The sequence below is a fragment of the Motacilla alba genome, chromosome 8 (genome assembly GCF_015832195.1).
Source record: "Motacilla alba alba isolate MOTALB_02 chromosome 8, Motacilla_alba_V1.0_pri, whole genome shotgun sequence".
Taxonomy (NCBI): domain Eukaryota; kingdom Metazoa; phylum Chordata; class Aves; order Passeriformes; family Motacillidae; genus Motacilla; species Motacilla alba.
The window spans coordinates 26242299-26256436 of NC_052023.1; the positions used below are offsets into that span (position 1 = coordinate 26242299).

At 37.5% G+C, this 14138-nt stretch overlaps 1 protein-coding gene across 4 annotated transcripts in view; it reads left to right on the forward strand.

Moving 5' to 3' along the window:
* Positions 1 to 14138, forward strand: part of RABGAP1L (RAB GTPase activating protein 1 like) — a 227785-nt gene that overhangs the window by 80065 nt on the left and 133582 nt on the right. The window lies entirely within an intron of this gene.

Here is a 14138-nt window from a genome sequence, read left to right on the forward strand (position 1 = left end):
TTTGATATTGTCCAGGCAATTATCTCATGTTGCCTTACAGAAAAGAAAGAAATCTAACACATATAAGCAGAACTACATGGTGTTATAATGAAATTATGTTCAAGCTTTTTGATTTTTCAGCTCAGGATTCACATATTTTCTGTGATCTCTTACTTTGGGAGCTTCTAACCATTTTTTTCCATTTTCTGGCTGTGCTTTACTTGATCTCTGGCTTTTGATTTTTGAAATTCAGTTTTAAATTTGAGTTTTCGATCCAGTTCTGCTGTTTTGTAGCTGTGTTCTTGACTTGACTTGACTAGTGTAAAATCTTTTATGGAGTATTGGAAAGGTCATGTCCTGCATCCAGTCTGAAATATACTCAAGCTGCATTTCATTCTAACTGAAAGAAGGATTGCTGTACCTCGTTCACCACATTTCAGGTGTCTTGACAAGAGCATCAGTGATAGATAACAAGTTCTCTAACATCCTCTGTTGGGCTGGAACATCTGCCTCTGATTTTGTTTGTGAATATTGCTAACTAAAGAAACTCTATTTTGGTGGTGAATCTGTATTTTGGATGGGGTTTATGGAGATAACTTGTCTGTCTGTTGTATTTCCTCTGGTATTATGGTGGAACAGGAAGGTTACTGCTTAAATGCTGCTGGAAGTTCTGTCCACTTCCCCCTCTTTTTTTGGGAAAAGTATGTCTGTGATGGTTGGTCATTGATACAATTAGACTTCAGTGATCATCTTATTTTTATGAAGTTTGTTGCATTAGTAATGGCTGTAATTTGAAAATAAAAATCATGACAAAGTGCTCTTGTAATAGTGGTATTGATTTCGTATAGAAATAGATCATACCAAGATGAAAATTCTTTACAGTTGTATAGAGACACTTGAAATGTGTTGTATGTGAGGAATACCTGCTGCTAATTTGTTTTGGGAAAGATTTGGATTCCCAGGGGCAGATGAAATTCAAGAGATTAAATGTAAATATTAATTCTGAAGAAAAGCTTTTCATACGATGATAAAATGAATTGAATCTGCTTCTTTCTGTGAGAGAATTTTGGGTTTCTCTACATCACCTTATAGAGATGGTAGTTTAAGGAGCCATGGCTTACCAAAAAGTGTTGAGATATTAGTAATTATAAAAATAATAATAAGATTACTGGAAATCATCTCTGCAATCACCATTATGTGCCTAGAGCTTGAATCCCAGCTGTAACTAGTCCGTGGTAGCACAGCTGGAAGGAATTCTGAGGAATGGCAAAGGAACTCCTTTTCTCTAGGGGAGAGTTAAATTCTCTAGGATTTTCCAACTTAGAAAAGAGGATTAAGATATGGGGGAGTTTGAGAAATCTGTGAGGTTGGGATTGTCCTGGGGAGAACTGGGTATAATTATTCACTGTTTCAAAAAAAAAAAAAAAAAGCACCAAAAAAAACCCAAAACAAAACAAAAAAGAAAAACCCCAAAAAAGGAAGGTAGCACTATGAAAACAAACTCTGTGTATAGTGGATCATGGGATACATTGACCAAAAACTCTCTGGCTGGAAAAGGCTGAAGTGGGTTAAAAATTCCAGAAGGTTTAGGGAAGAGTGTGTCTTTGTATGTGTCTGTGTGTGTAAGGTGTCACTGGGGGAAGTGTTACTATCATCAACTGTCTCCAACTTTTCCTGCTACAGAAGCAAAATACCTTTTGGAAAAGCACCAACAAAGCAGTTATGAAGGGGACTGTATTGCTAGTTCAGAGATCAAGTATTTAGGGATATACTTAAAAAAATATAAATAGTAGGTTTGAGCCAAGCTATTTAATAGGCAGTCATGGCAGAAAGTGCTTTTTAACCCTGTGTAAATACCAGGATTTTTTAGAAGCCAAAGGGATGCTGCACAAGCAGGGTTGCTGACTGTCCACAGGGGTAAGTCGAGTGCCCCAGCCAGTCTGCAGTTGGTTCAGCAGAGGTCCAGCAGGTTCTCCCCTTCTGCATGCCACTGGCGAACCTGGATCAAACCTGCAAGGTGGAAGAAAAGGCAGAGATTACAGTGTTGTATTCAAGAAGGAATTAAAAAATCCTTGGTGAAATCTCTTTGCCCTGACAGCCCGTTGTGGCTGATCACATGTAGTTTACGGTTCCCAACAACTAACTGGTATTTTCTCAAGTGTTCCTGCAGTCCCCAAAGTTAATAATGAAGAACAGCTAAATTGAGGCACGTACCCTAATGAACTGTGATGAGGATCCAGTCCAACAACATTGTTCCACTCCTAATCAGCAGAATGTTATCTGTTTTCTGAAATGATGTGTTATCTATTGAGAAATAAAACCAGAACTCAAACTAGATCTGGAAAGAACTGTCGCTGATGTATTTATAGAATTGGAAACAGCTCTGCCTGTCAGCAAATCTCCAAAACTATATATCCTTGTTAGTTTTTTAGAGAGGAAGGCTGATCCATCTTGCTCTTTCACTTTAAAATGGATCAGTTAACATAAGTTTGCCCCTAATGACATTTTCTCATTTGCTTCTAAAGCCAGTATTGATAGTTATGTTCTGTGAATAAAATGTGATCTCATTTTAAGGTGCATTCTCAGTCCATCCTTTGGTAGACTTGAGTGCCTAAATCATGGAGTGGATTCTCTGTGCTCCAGTTTGTTTTCCTGTTTTGCAGCTCCATGTACTCCTGCACCTTCAGGCTAGCTTGAATTGCTCTTCTTCATGTTGTGGAAAAGATGGGAAAATGTCAGGCAAAACTGCAGTTCTGGATTTCAATGTTTAAGTTATTTTGATGACTGAGTTTGTCTTTTTCATTTTCATAGAGTATAATTTCTCATCATGCTTGCAGAAGCCAGCAAGACCATGAGTATTTTTAGTTCTTTTCTTATAGAGTAATTATTGTTTGAAAAGAAAAGTGCTTGTACAGAAAATCTTGATTCAGGTGGATATTTGGATTATACTGTAAGGGTTTTTTTCTGTTACCGTTCTGGCAATATTGTTGTCACTGCCAGTTTTAAACTACTGAAAAAAGAAGGTGTGGGCATTGGCTGGCATTTCTAATATGTCTCCTAACAATGTTTGCAGTCTAGAAATCATCAAAGCTTGGCAATATTTTTATCCAAAAGCATTTCTGCAGCTTTTAAGTATAATTGTGTGTTAGTGTTGTTAGTTATGTACATTTTTATAGAAATCAAACCTAGCACAGGGGAATATAACTAAGTTATATTCACCCTTCATTCCTGCTGCAAGAAAATTCCCATTCCCTCAGGGGAACCTTGGAATTTTAAGGAAGTTTGACTCAGTTTTGCATATTTAGCCCAACAGTGATATGGCAAGCCCTAAACTCCTGATTTTTTTCAGCAGCTACATCCGTGACTCACTAGATCTCCTTCCCAGCAGCCTGGAGTGGAGCAGGAGCATGGCTAATGAAACAAATGTGCATCTGTGTTTGTGTGCTCAGCTGGAGACAATATGTTAACATATGTACCAAAAATCCCATTTCTCATCTCTGTTAAAAAATGCTGCTAAAAAATCACAGACTGTGAAAGAGGAAAGGGAGAGAGCACTTAGCTCTGGTTTGCTACATTGCACTTCACATTTTCTGTCTATTTTTGCAATGAGAGAATTGACAGGCAGGATTTGAAAACAGCTTTATTTTTTCGTGCATGTAAAAGCACTAGTTCTAGGAATATTATGCTGTAGTATTTCACATTAGTAAAAAAAACCCCTTTAAATGTATAGATTGTCGTGGTAAACACAGAACAGCTCAGATAATATCCTTGAGTTATACTTTTAAAAACTTTGTATTTCTACTTTGTATCTCCAAGGAGTTTGGCTAAATTTTATTTTAGTTTCTTTGTCGAGTCTTCCCTCTCCCCCCAGCTGCATTGCTTTGTTTTATTTTTTTAAATTTAACAGGATATTGCCATTTTTCCTTGAAGTGAAATATGACTGTATGAAAGGCATTAAGCCATTCCATGACTAGATGAAAGATTCAGTGTCACTTTTGTCGCTGTCAGCTCTTACTGTCCATTTGTCTGATGGACCATTTGAAAATTCAAAATTAGAGTTGGAATCTCAACTGCTATAGGGAGTATGTGGAAGACTTTTTATGGAAAACCTTCTTTTCTATGAGACTGTAATCTTGAAAACAGAAAGCTGTTCTGTAAGTGTTTTATGGTGTGTAGAACTTTTGTTAGATATTTGTTTCATTGGCTGTTGCTGCAAGAAGCCTTTTTTCATCCTGTGAGAACTTTGTACATAACAGAAGGTTGTTAGCCGCACTTCAGTTTATTATTCTTCTGCCTTAATTGCCCGCAACAAAATAACCTCATGTATTTAAATCAAGTTCAGATTGTGGCTTTTGCTGCTAGAACTGGACAGAATGATTTCTCTTGATTCAGTCTCTTCACTTCTTTTGGTTCTTTGCAGCAGCATCTCTGGCAGTGTTTGAGTTGACCTGCTTTCTTATTAATCATTTCCTTTCAAAATTAGGGCAATATTAGCATACATTGTGCTATATTTAGATTCCATTCTTCTTGGAGTTTGATGAATTCACAGTTAGATTTAGAATGGAATTCAATATTTTGTGCTGTGGAATTGGATCCTGGTTTGGTAACTTCAAGTTTTTAGGCCTGGTTCAGAAGACTGGTAGCATAATCTTTGTTCTGAACCCTAAATAAAATTACATGTTCATAATATTTATAATTATTTTAGTTGTAACATATAGAAAAATGTCATTAACATTGAACATAGACCCTGTTGTTAATTTCTCCTAACAGATGAGTAGTTTTGGTAAACCAGCGTGATTGAAAACTTGCTTTCAACAGTGATGGAAAGGGCACTTTCCTTCTTTTTGGTTCTGGTTTGATCTCTTGTTTTTAACACAAGAAATACTGCTCAAATATGTAGTGAAAGGCTGTAAAAATGGACAATGTTCCATTCACACTCATTTCATTGTTAATTAGGTAACTCGCAGGAGGTAAGTATAGGATGTAGGTAAGGTGTATATATAGGTGTACTTACCGGTGTATGTGTGTGTATATATATATAGAGGTACGTATATGTAAGTGTATAGGAAAAGGCACAAATCCATTCTGAGCTAGGGTGAAGGAGAATGTCCTTCCTCCTCTGCCTGTCACATGCAGAGATCCCATCTGGGAGTGTGGAATGAACTCCAGATTGGGATTGGAACTCATCCAGTCGCTGTTAGCGACACCTTGAAGCCAGCGGAGCAAAGCACGACCAGAGCAATCCTTTCACCAGCACTGACCCCTCCAATAACAAAGTGGATTTTAATCAGTGGTACTGCAAAGCATTCATTCCCTTCACTCAGTGTGGGAAGCTGTTGAAAGGTGTAAGTTGGAACTGTGGTCAGAATAGTTTGACCTAAAACCTTTGCCTTATTTTTGAGGATGTTTCTTTTATTATCAAATATTGGCTTCTGAAGCAATTGTTTTTTACACTTCTGATTAGCTAATTTATTTCTCTCAGTAGGGCAGAGCATGAAAGAAAAGAGAAGCAACTTAGTTATATTCACCTTTACTAGGTTTGATTTCTATAATTTTCTTCTTTTTTCTGTGAAAATAACTTATTTAGACCTTTGTAGGGAAAGATTACTCAGAAAAGCTTGCTGCTTTTTAATTCCTAAATTTTCTTACTAAAAATTACTTAGGAAAAAAAAGATTTTTTTTGTGATTTCAAACAACCACTTTTTCTACTTGGTTGTGCATTATTACTTTTATCTTGAAGAAAATATCTGATGATCTAAATTCGATCTGTTCTGGCATCTTCTCAGTCTCTAAGCTTATATTCTCTTTAAATTGTGTAAAACTTCAGCTAATATTTTTTTCATATTTCAGGAATAAATTCTCCATCCTGTAACATACCTAAGATAAATCTACCTTCTCCTCTGCCCCCTCATTTATTAAGATATGACCGAAAGCTGATCCAGATGGATTCTAACCAGTTTTGCACTTCTTGATGATCCTTGTTTGCCTCTCAGAGATTCCCTATTCCTGGCACATCAGTAACCTCACTGCTCCTCTTCCAAACCTCAGTATTGTAAGGTAGATACCCACAGGGAAAGATCTTGAAATTTAAAGGTCATTCTCAAATGGCTGTGAGAGTGGCAATAAATAATCAAGAACAGCTAGGGCTTTTGGAGACAAAAATTACATCTCATGACTTTTAGAGCTTTGGATACTGTGAACTTTTTTGAGGTGTAGCAGAGATAGAACAGCACTTGGATATCTGGGGATTTAAAGTAAAATTCCCAAACACTCACTTGAAGCTCCTAAATAGACCTGGCCTGATTTTTCAGGATTGCTGAGCAACCCAAAATCTCATACGGGTGACTCAGCAACTGTGGATTTTGTACTAAAACAAGTAAATAATCTTCACAGATAGTCTGTAAACTTGGTGAGATCTGAAATTTGATTATTTTCTTCTAACTCATATATTACATGAGGATTCTTTTTTTTGCCAAGAGAGGGATTACAGTTATTTAACCTAAATTCACTTTCTGATTGTTATGTTGTCTCTCTGGAACTGATGGTTACACTGCTGACAGGAACACTGTTATCAGCTAAATGTAACAGGTTGTTTTCATTCCTCCTATTTTTCATTCACTTATACATATATTTAAAATTCTTTTTATTTTGTCATTCTTCTCTTTTTCTGATTCTCCCTTTTCCATGTAGCTGCAGCCAGGATTTTTCAGGTTTTTTGAGCAAGCAGTGCTCCATGTTGTCCTGACAGCATTGTGGGTGGAAGCAGAATGAGTGGAAGTGAGGAAGAGCTGTTGCAACAGGGAACTGAACCTAATGGAAGTGTAAATTCTTTTCAAAGGTGTGTTTAGGTGGTTCCTCCTAATAACAAGGTGTCACATAGCACATTTTCTACCTTTTAGTTTAAAATGGGAACTGCAAGTCACCGTGGCACTAACAATTGCTGTTGCAAACCAGGAAGGATTTTGATCAACAAAAACTATTTCCAAGACTCAGAGTTCTACTCCAAAAGGCAGATTTTAACTAGGTGAAAGATTGAACAGTATGGGGATAAATGAAATCAAATTAAACAAATCCTGGAGCCTCTGTTTGCCGTTGCTTGCACAGTGGTGGCACCCATTTCACCCTCATGGAGAGCTTGCTCTTGCTGGGCTGTGTTTCCATTACACTTATTTTTTAAGTTGCTCCTAATTATTTTTTAATTTATTTTTTAAGTTGTGCTCCTAGTCTCAGCAGTCCCACTTTGTCCAATGTCCAGGATGGTGATAGGCTGGGTGACTTAAACTGCTCTTCATCTATTAGATATGAGATTGGTATAAGAAATAAAATAGGAGGTAACAAGTGGGTGGGAATAAATCACAATTCTGCTCTGTTGGAACAGACAGCAATTTTTCTCCTATCTCTTTCCATCATCCAGTTGAGATTTCTTTTTAACTTCTTGTTAATGTCAAGAAGCAGAAAACATCCATTCTTTCACTCTGTTTTTTTTTTCCAAATTCCACTGTTTATGGAACAAAACAATTGTGTTAGAAATAAGAGTTTTCTTAGACATCAGTACTGTTACATTTGTATGTGCTGTCTTGATTTGAGCAATAATGGCTGTAAAACAGGGTTAGAAAAGCATCAGCTGAAAAACAGTGTTTGGGAACACTTTGTTTGCTCAGTCCCTGGGAGTTCTTGGTGTGAGGCAAGACTGCACCAGAGTGATCAGCAGCATCCCTTGTCTAAGGAATGAACCAATGTCTTTAGTGGGCCAGGTATGTAAATTCATTGAGATGAATAACGCATTTTTTTAAAAAATAAGTTTTAGAACACCATTTCTTAATGTTGTCCCCAGCAATCACACAATTCCAAGCTTTTATGGGACTGTGTGAAGAAGGGCTTTGCTAGAATTGGTAGTTCTTTTCCTAGCTTGTGGGGAGCAGGACAAGAGGACACAGCCTCAGACTGAGCCAGGAGAGGTTCAGGTTGGACCTCAGAAGGAATTTCTTCATGGGAACAGTGCTCAGGAATTGCAAGGGGCTGCCCAGGGAGGTGCTGGAGTCCCCATCCTTGGAGCTGTTCAAGGAACAGCTGAACGGAGCTCTCGGTGCTCTGGTCTGGTTGAAAAAAAATGGGGGTGGGTCATAGGTTGTACTCGATGATCTTGGAAGTCTTTCCAACCTAATTGATTCTATAATTCTGTGAAACTGAACACTTAGCAGAGGATTTCTCAGGAAAGCTGTCAGTGCATCTCTCGGGATAACCAGACAGGCTGATTTTCAGAGTTTGGAAATTTTCTGCCTTAAAGTGTGAAGACAACTTCTGCTTCTGATGAGGCTGCGTTTTCTACAGATCAACCCCGAAAATACCTTGCAACAAAAACCAGTAAGAAAAATCTTACACTGACATTAGAAGCAAATTTATCCCCATAAAAATAATCTGAAGAATCAGAAGAGTGGTGAGAAAACTCTTATCCTGGGGAGTCAGCATGCTTCAGAATGGGCCTCTGCACGTTTTCTGTAAAGCAGAAAGCATTCAGCAATTCCTTTTGTTACAGCCAGTGTTCTAAAATCTGAGGGATGCTGCAGCCCCTTGCAGAGGTCACTGATGCTCTGTCTGCACTGAGTGTCATTCTGGTACCATTAAAAAAGAAATACTCTAAATTGAAAAATGAACTTTTTGATACCAACTTAACCACACTTCTCAGGCTTCCAGGTACAGCTGTTTATGTTTATGGCATTCCCAGGTGGATTAAGAGGATGTGAAGCATATCCAAGCTATATGGTCAGGGCAGTAAAATTCTAGTAAGAGTCTAGGTAGTTAGTACAGGAAACACTGGTTCACCACTACATACAGCTTTCTAAAGCCTGAGTAAAATAGCAGGAGAATTCAAATACTTACATGGATGTGCTATGGAGGCTTAAATCAGTGGTTTATGGGATTGTTGTAGCATTGCTTATGGGAAGATTAAATGAGCAATAAATGTACTGGTAGTGTATTTATGGAGAACGTGGATGGGGATGAATTACTGGCTGTAAATAAATGTAAAGCTTTGAAGAACTGTTTGCAGTGTAACTCATGATGCTTTATTCAAAATAGGGAGCTGAGAAAAAATATTGTTACTGTGAATAGATACATCTGTGATTGCTGTAGTGATGTTCCCCAGGTGCCTCATGCTGCAGATGATGCCAGTTATTGTTGATTATCATGTGCATTTTACTGTTTTCTGTCCAGGTTTAGAAACAAAGGTCTCAGTCCTCCCCAAAAGAACAACTAAATACTTGAAGTTATCTAGGAAAGAGCAGAATTAATTTGTTATAATAATGGTTAAAACACAGCTGACCCCAAAATTAACAAAAATGAAGGTACAAAGCCATGGACAGGGGCGTAATTGTAGTTCCCTTTGTGAAAGAAATTGTGCTGTTTGTTTCTACATGAACTAATTTCAGTCTTGGAGAAACAAGAAAAGTGAACGACAGAAGAAATTGATGCTAGAGCAACTTGCTCACAGTTACCTACATATTAAGCAGAATGTGGACACCACAAAGCAGAAGAAGGTTTGGGCCAAAATTTAAAACAAGACTGATTTTTGTCATGGATTTTAACCTCCCAAGCTACTTCTAATCAAGTCCTCAGGACCACAGCCCCAGAAATAAAATAAAAAAAATCCCACTCTAAATGTAGTGTTCCAGCCTTTTTGAAATACGTGGGTGGGTTTTGGTAAGCAACTAGCTAGTTATTCACAGGTACAGCAAGTAGTGGCTTTGCAGTCAGTGCTGGGCAGGACAGATTTGTAGAGGCAGGGATTTAGTGAAAACACAAATTTTGAAGTAATTTGGGGGTTTTTTTCCTGACCGACTGGTCACAAACAGGTTTTTTTAACAAAATTTTAATGGGCACCAGTTAAAAATGCCAAGTGCTTTTCTCATTTCATGTCAGTGAAAATCCCCTCTTGCTGCCCCTGGCCATGGGTATTGGAAGGAGATACAAACTGAGAGAAGACTGGAGTAGGTGGGAAAGATTCATTTTCATAAGAAATGAGGCTAAAAATACATTTTAATGCATTGCTAATAGTGATGGATTGGTGAGAGCAAGTTTAATGAAATGCTGTCTTAGGCAGTTAGAGGATAACATTGTTCTGTAATTGGGTACTGAAAGCAGCCTTGGGACTTTTTGCTACAAATATAGGGGAACTGAAAAGATAAAGGAGAGGTCGCAGAGTGGTGGTGAAGCTTTTACAAACAGATTTGAAACAGAAACAACACCCATGAACACTTTTAATTAGAAGATGGTGTGTGAGTGGTGTCAGTGCTAACATTTAGTCACTGCTATTAAAGCTACTGAAACTGAGCATCTTTTCAGGAGGAAGGCAAAGTTTTGTAAAGCCTGTTCAACTGATTCAACAGCAAAACACTTGGGAGAATAAAGAGAAGAGATAATAAATGTATTGAAAGTGGAATGTATAATGGACTCCTTTTACCTGAAGCACCGTGTGAGGATTCCTCTGGACGTTGCTGTTCTTAGCTTTTGATGTAGCTTTTTTTCATTTCCAGTCTAGAGAACAGAACTTTAAATTACATGGGACTGAAAGCAGAAGAGAAAGCTCAAGCTTAATTGGAGTAGTCTGGTAGTTCCTCATGTTGCCCCATCCTGCTCTTGTTGTTTCACTAGGAGGGAGTAACTGATAGGCCCCAGGTCTGAAGGAGCTTTCCTCCTGCCTCCCATGGCACGCTTGGCTTTGTCCATTTACCCAGAGGGAAATGATGGAGCCCCTGAGCTGTGCTGGGCACCAGTGCTGGGAATATGGGTGCAATGTGGATCAGGATGGTTCAGTTAATTCCGTTCAGATGATTGTTCAGTTTGGCCAGTGAAACTGAACCAGTAGGTGTCAGTTGGGATGCTCTCAGGCTACTGCTGAGGAGCCGAAGGGAAATAGAAGTTGTTTGGTTGCTGAAACCAAGGAGATTCCTTGCAGCAGAGAGTTAATTTTCCTAAAGAGAAGCATCAACTTCAATTATCAACTTCATTTTACCTTACTTAATTTTATGACTTTACGTTAGTAATTATTTAAAGTAACTTCAGTTTTTCTCAGAAACTGCTTTGTAATTTGCAGTTGTAAGAGTGTCAGTAGACTTTCAAATGTCTCATCTTCATTTCTTGTTACAAACCATCTACCCTGCTGGTGTACTGCATGGCAGCAATGCTTCTTTGCCTCTGTCATCTCCAACAGAGTAGGTGCTCGTAGGCAGAAGCCAATTAAAGATAATTACTTATTCTGAATGCTGCTGTCTAAAAGAAAATAACCTTTATTCCTGTTAACATTGGTCATATTTAATGCACATACTACTGCCAAGAAACCGTTAAGTGGAAATGGCACCTGTCTCTTTTAAGAAAGGTTTTAGCATAAAATGTTCCAAATCCAGTGACAATGTATAGTGTTCTGTATGCTAAATGGAAATGTAGTGTACTCATTTGTTTTAATTATAGCCAGTCATTTTCTCCTTACAAGTCAAATGTTAATACAGTTTTCCTTTAAACTTTTTACTGTTTAGATTCCTTTACTATCTAACATAGTAAATATATATACATACACAATTTAAATAAAATGTTACAACTGTTGCACAAATTTTAATAGTTATTATCATATTCCCCATTTATTTTAAGAACTTTGGTATTACTGTGTTCAGTTGACTGCTGATCTTGTTCTTTAAAACATGCATCTCTCCATGTTCTGATTCCCCATTCTGCCAGAAGGTTTGGGAAATATTCCACGGTTATGTGAAAAAACAGTAATTTTTCATTAGCAAAATAAGTGTAATTGTGTTAAAATAAAAAAACTAAAAGTAAAAACAAAGAGTAATCATGATTTAGAGCGCTGCTCAGCCTGGGAGTTTGAAGAATAGTGATGGTAAAATGAGCATGTCAGAGCTGAGGTAGAGTTGTGCTGCTCACATGAAGCTAAAATAGGCAGCAAGCTCATTGCCATCAGTGTTAGCAGTGGAAATATTATGGGTTCTAGGTAGTATTTACTGATGTGGGAGGTCTTCTGTTAGTGAGATGGAGGATTTGCAAACAAAGGGAGGAGTTTCCAGTGAGGCTGCTCAGTAAGACAAGAAATATCCCACACAGCACAAGCAAGGAGGTTTGGGGTAATGTATTCACTCAGATTCAATGTTTTCCTGCAGTTGCACAGAAAAGGCAAATGATTCATCACAGCACATAAATATAATAAGTTTGTTTATTTTGTTACTGTTTGATGTAAGGAAGATTTTGAATCGTTGTGGAAGTGTATGCAAAAAGAAGTCTCCAAATTATGCTGAATGCAATCGAATTGAGTTGTTTTCTGCTCTGAAAAATTTCAGGTGTTTTTTCAGTTTTCAAAGAAGTCCCATATTTTGTCGGTCACTGAACTGCTGAGTTCCAGTACCCAACATGGGCTGTAGTGTAGCTGCTCAAACTTCGGTATTTATGGTCAATCATTTGTTCTACTTTATATGAAAGATAAATTAAGTTATATCTGTACAAGTCATTGCATGCTTAGACTCAGCGGGTCAGGTATATGTGTTGTGGTTCCCAGAGTGTACAGCTATTAATAAAAGTAATTAATTTGCTTTGTGCAACTTCTTACCAGCCCAGGCTCTTACCTTACTCTTATTCCTTTATTTGGGGTTTAGATTTTCTTGTATGGATATTTGCTAAGAGGAGTTACTGGTAGGAATCCTGGAAGGAGAAGGTCTCCAGTGAGAGTTTCTCTTAAAAACTAACCTTGGTTTTACTTCTCTTCTAAAAATACCTCTCTCCTTCTTTTCACTGTTGTGAAAAATTAATTCAGTCCATTTGCCCGCCCCGTCTCTAGTGTGAAAATGGGAAAAATCTGTCTTGGTAGGATTTACCAGTGCTAATCCATGTCCACAGTCCTTTGAACAGTGTTATTTTCTGTTTCTGTTATTAGGTATTTAGAAAGAAACATTTGGGATTTTTTTTGTTTGCAGAACTTAGAAGCTGTCTTCCTGCTTGAAAATACTGGAGGGGAAAAAAAGATAAATTTCTTTGTACAGCCTTTTCATTAGGTAGAGACTGACTCTGAACATGTTACTTTGCTACATTTACATGCCAGACCAATTCTGGATATGATCATATTATTAAAAACCAGAGGACTTGGAATCCACAACGTCTGAGGATTTATTAAGGCCTTGATAAAATTTGTATTTGCAGAGGTAAAAATTGTTTCTTGATTTTGTTAAACACATCTGTATAGGAGAATCAGGATTAAAAACTGAGTGATGGAGAGCCTTCCTCATATCAACAGAGATTGTTGTTCTTTGGAAGAAATTATCAACCACTGGTTTTGTCTCTTTAATTGCAACAATTGCTAAATAATTGCTGAAAAATTGCAGAACTTTGTCTGTAGCTTTCAGTAAACCCTTTCATTACACCAAATCTATTCTTAACTAAAAAGCAAAGTAGAAATATAAACAGATTATCTGCTGTCTGTGCATTATTTGTGTTTGTTGGTCTCTGTTAATGTCAAAGAGATGTATGTTGGTATTAGCAGTCTGACATGGATTACTTTCAAGTGCATTCCCCTTTCTCCTGATTCCGGTCTCCTGGGCCTGAGCACTGACAGAATTACTGCTCTTTCTCCTTGAAAAATAAGAACCTGCAAGCTCCTTCTTTTACAGACTTGTGTTTTGGCCCCACAATGTTATTTTCATGCACTTCAACTTGCTTTAAATGGCAATTTTTAAAAAAATTTTACATTTCACTTCTTTCTTTTAAATATAAAATGCTACTTGTGTGTTTGATGCATATAATTTCTTTAAGACTTTCTGTATTCAACTTGGAGATAGTGATTTTTCTAAATTTAGAGTTAAAATACAGCATATTGTACATACTATTGTCTTTTAATTGTAGGGAGTGCTGAGCAATTTTTAGTCCTTACAAAATTTAGTTCTTATTCTTCAAATGTGACCAATTATCCAGTACAATTCATTGTGGGTGTGGGTTGGTGTGGATGTGGCACAGCGAGTGGTGACATGCAATATCCTTTTTGAGGAGCGTGTATTGTACTGCTAAAGTACCTGCTGACAATAGATGCCAAAATTAGGCGGAAAATGGAGAGGAAAGATATTTGAAGCAGCAGCTCAAAATCTTGCCACAGATCTGTACATGAGCATCAG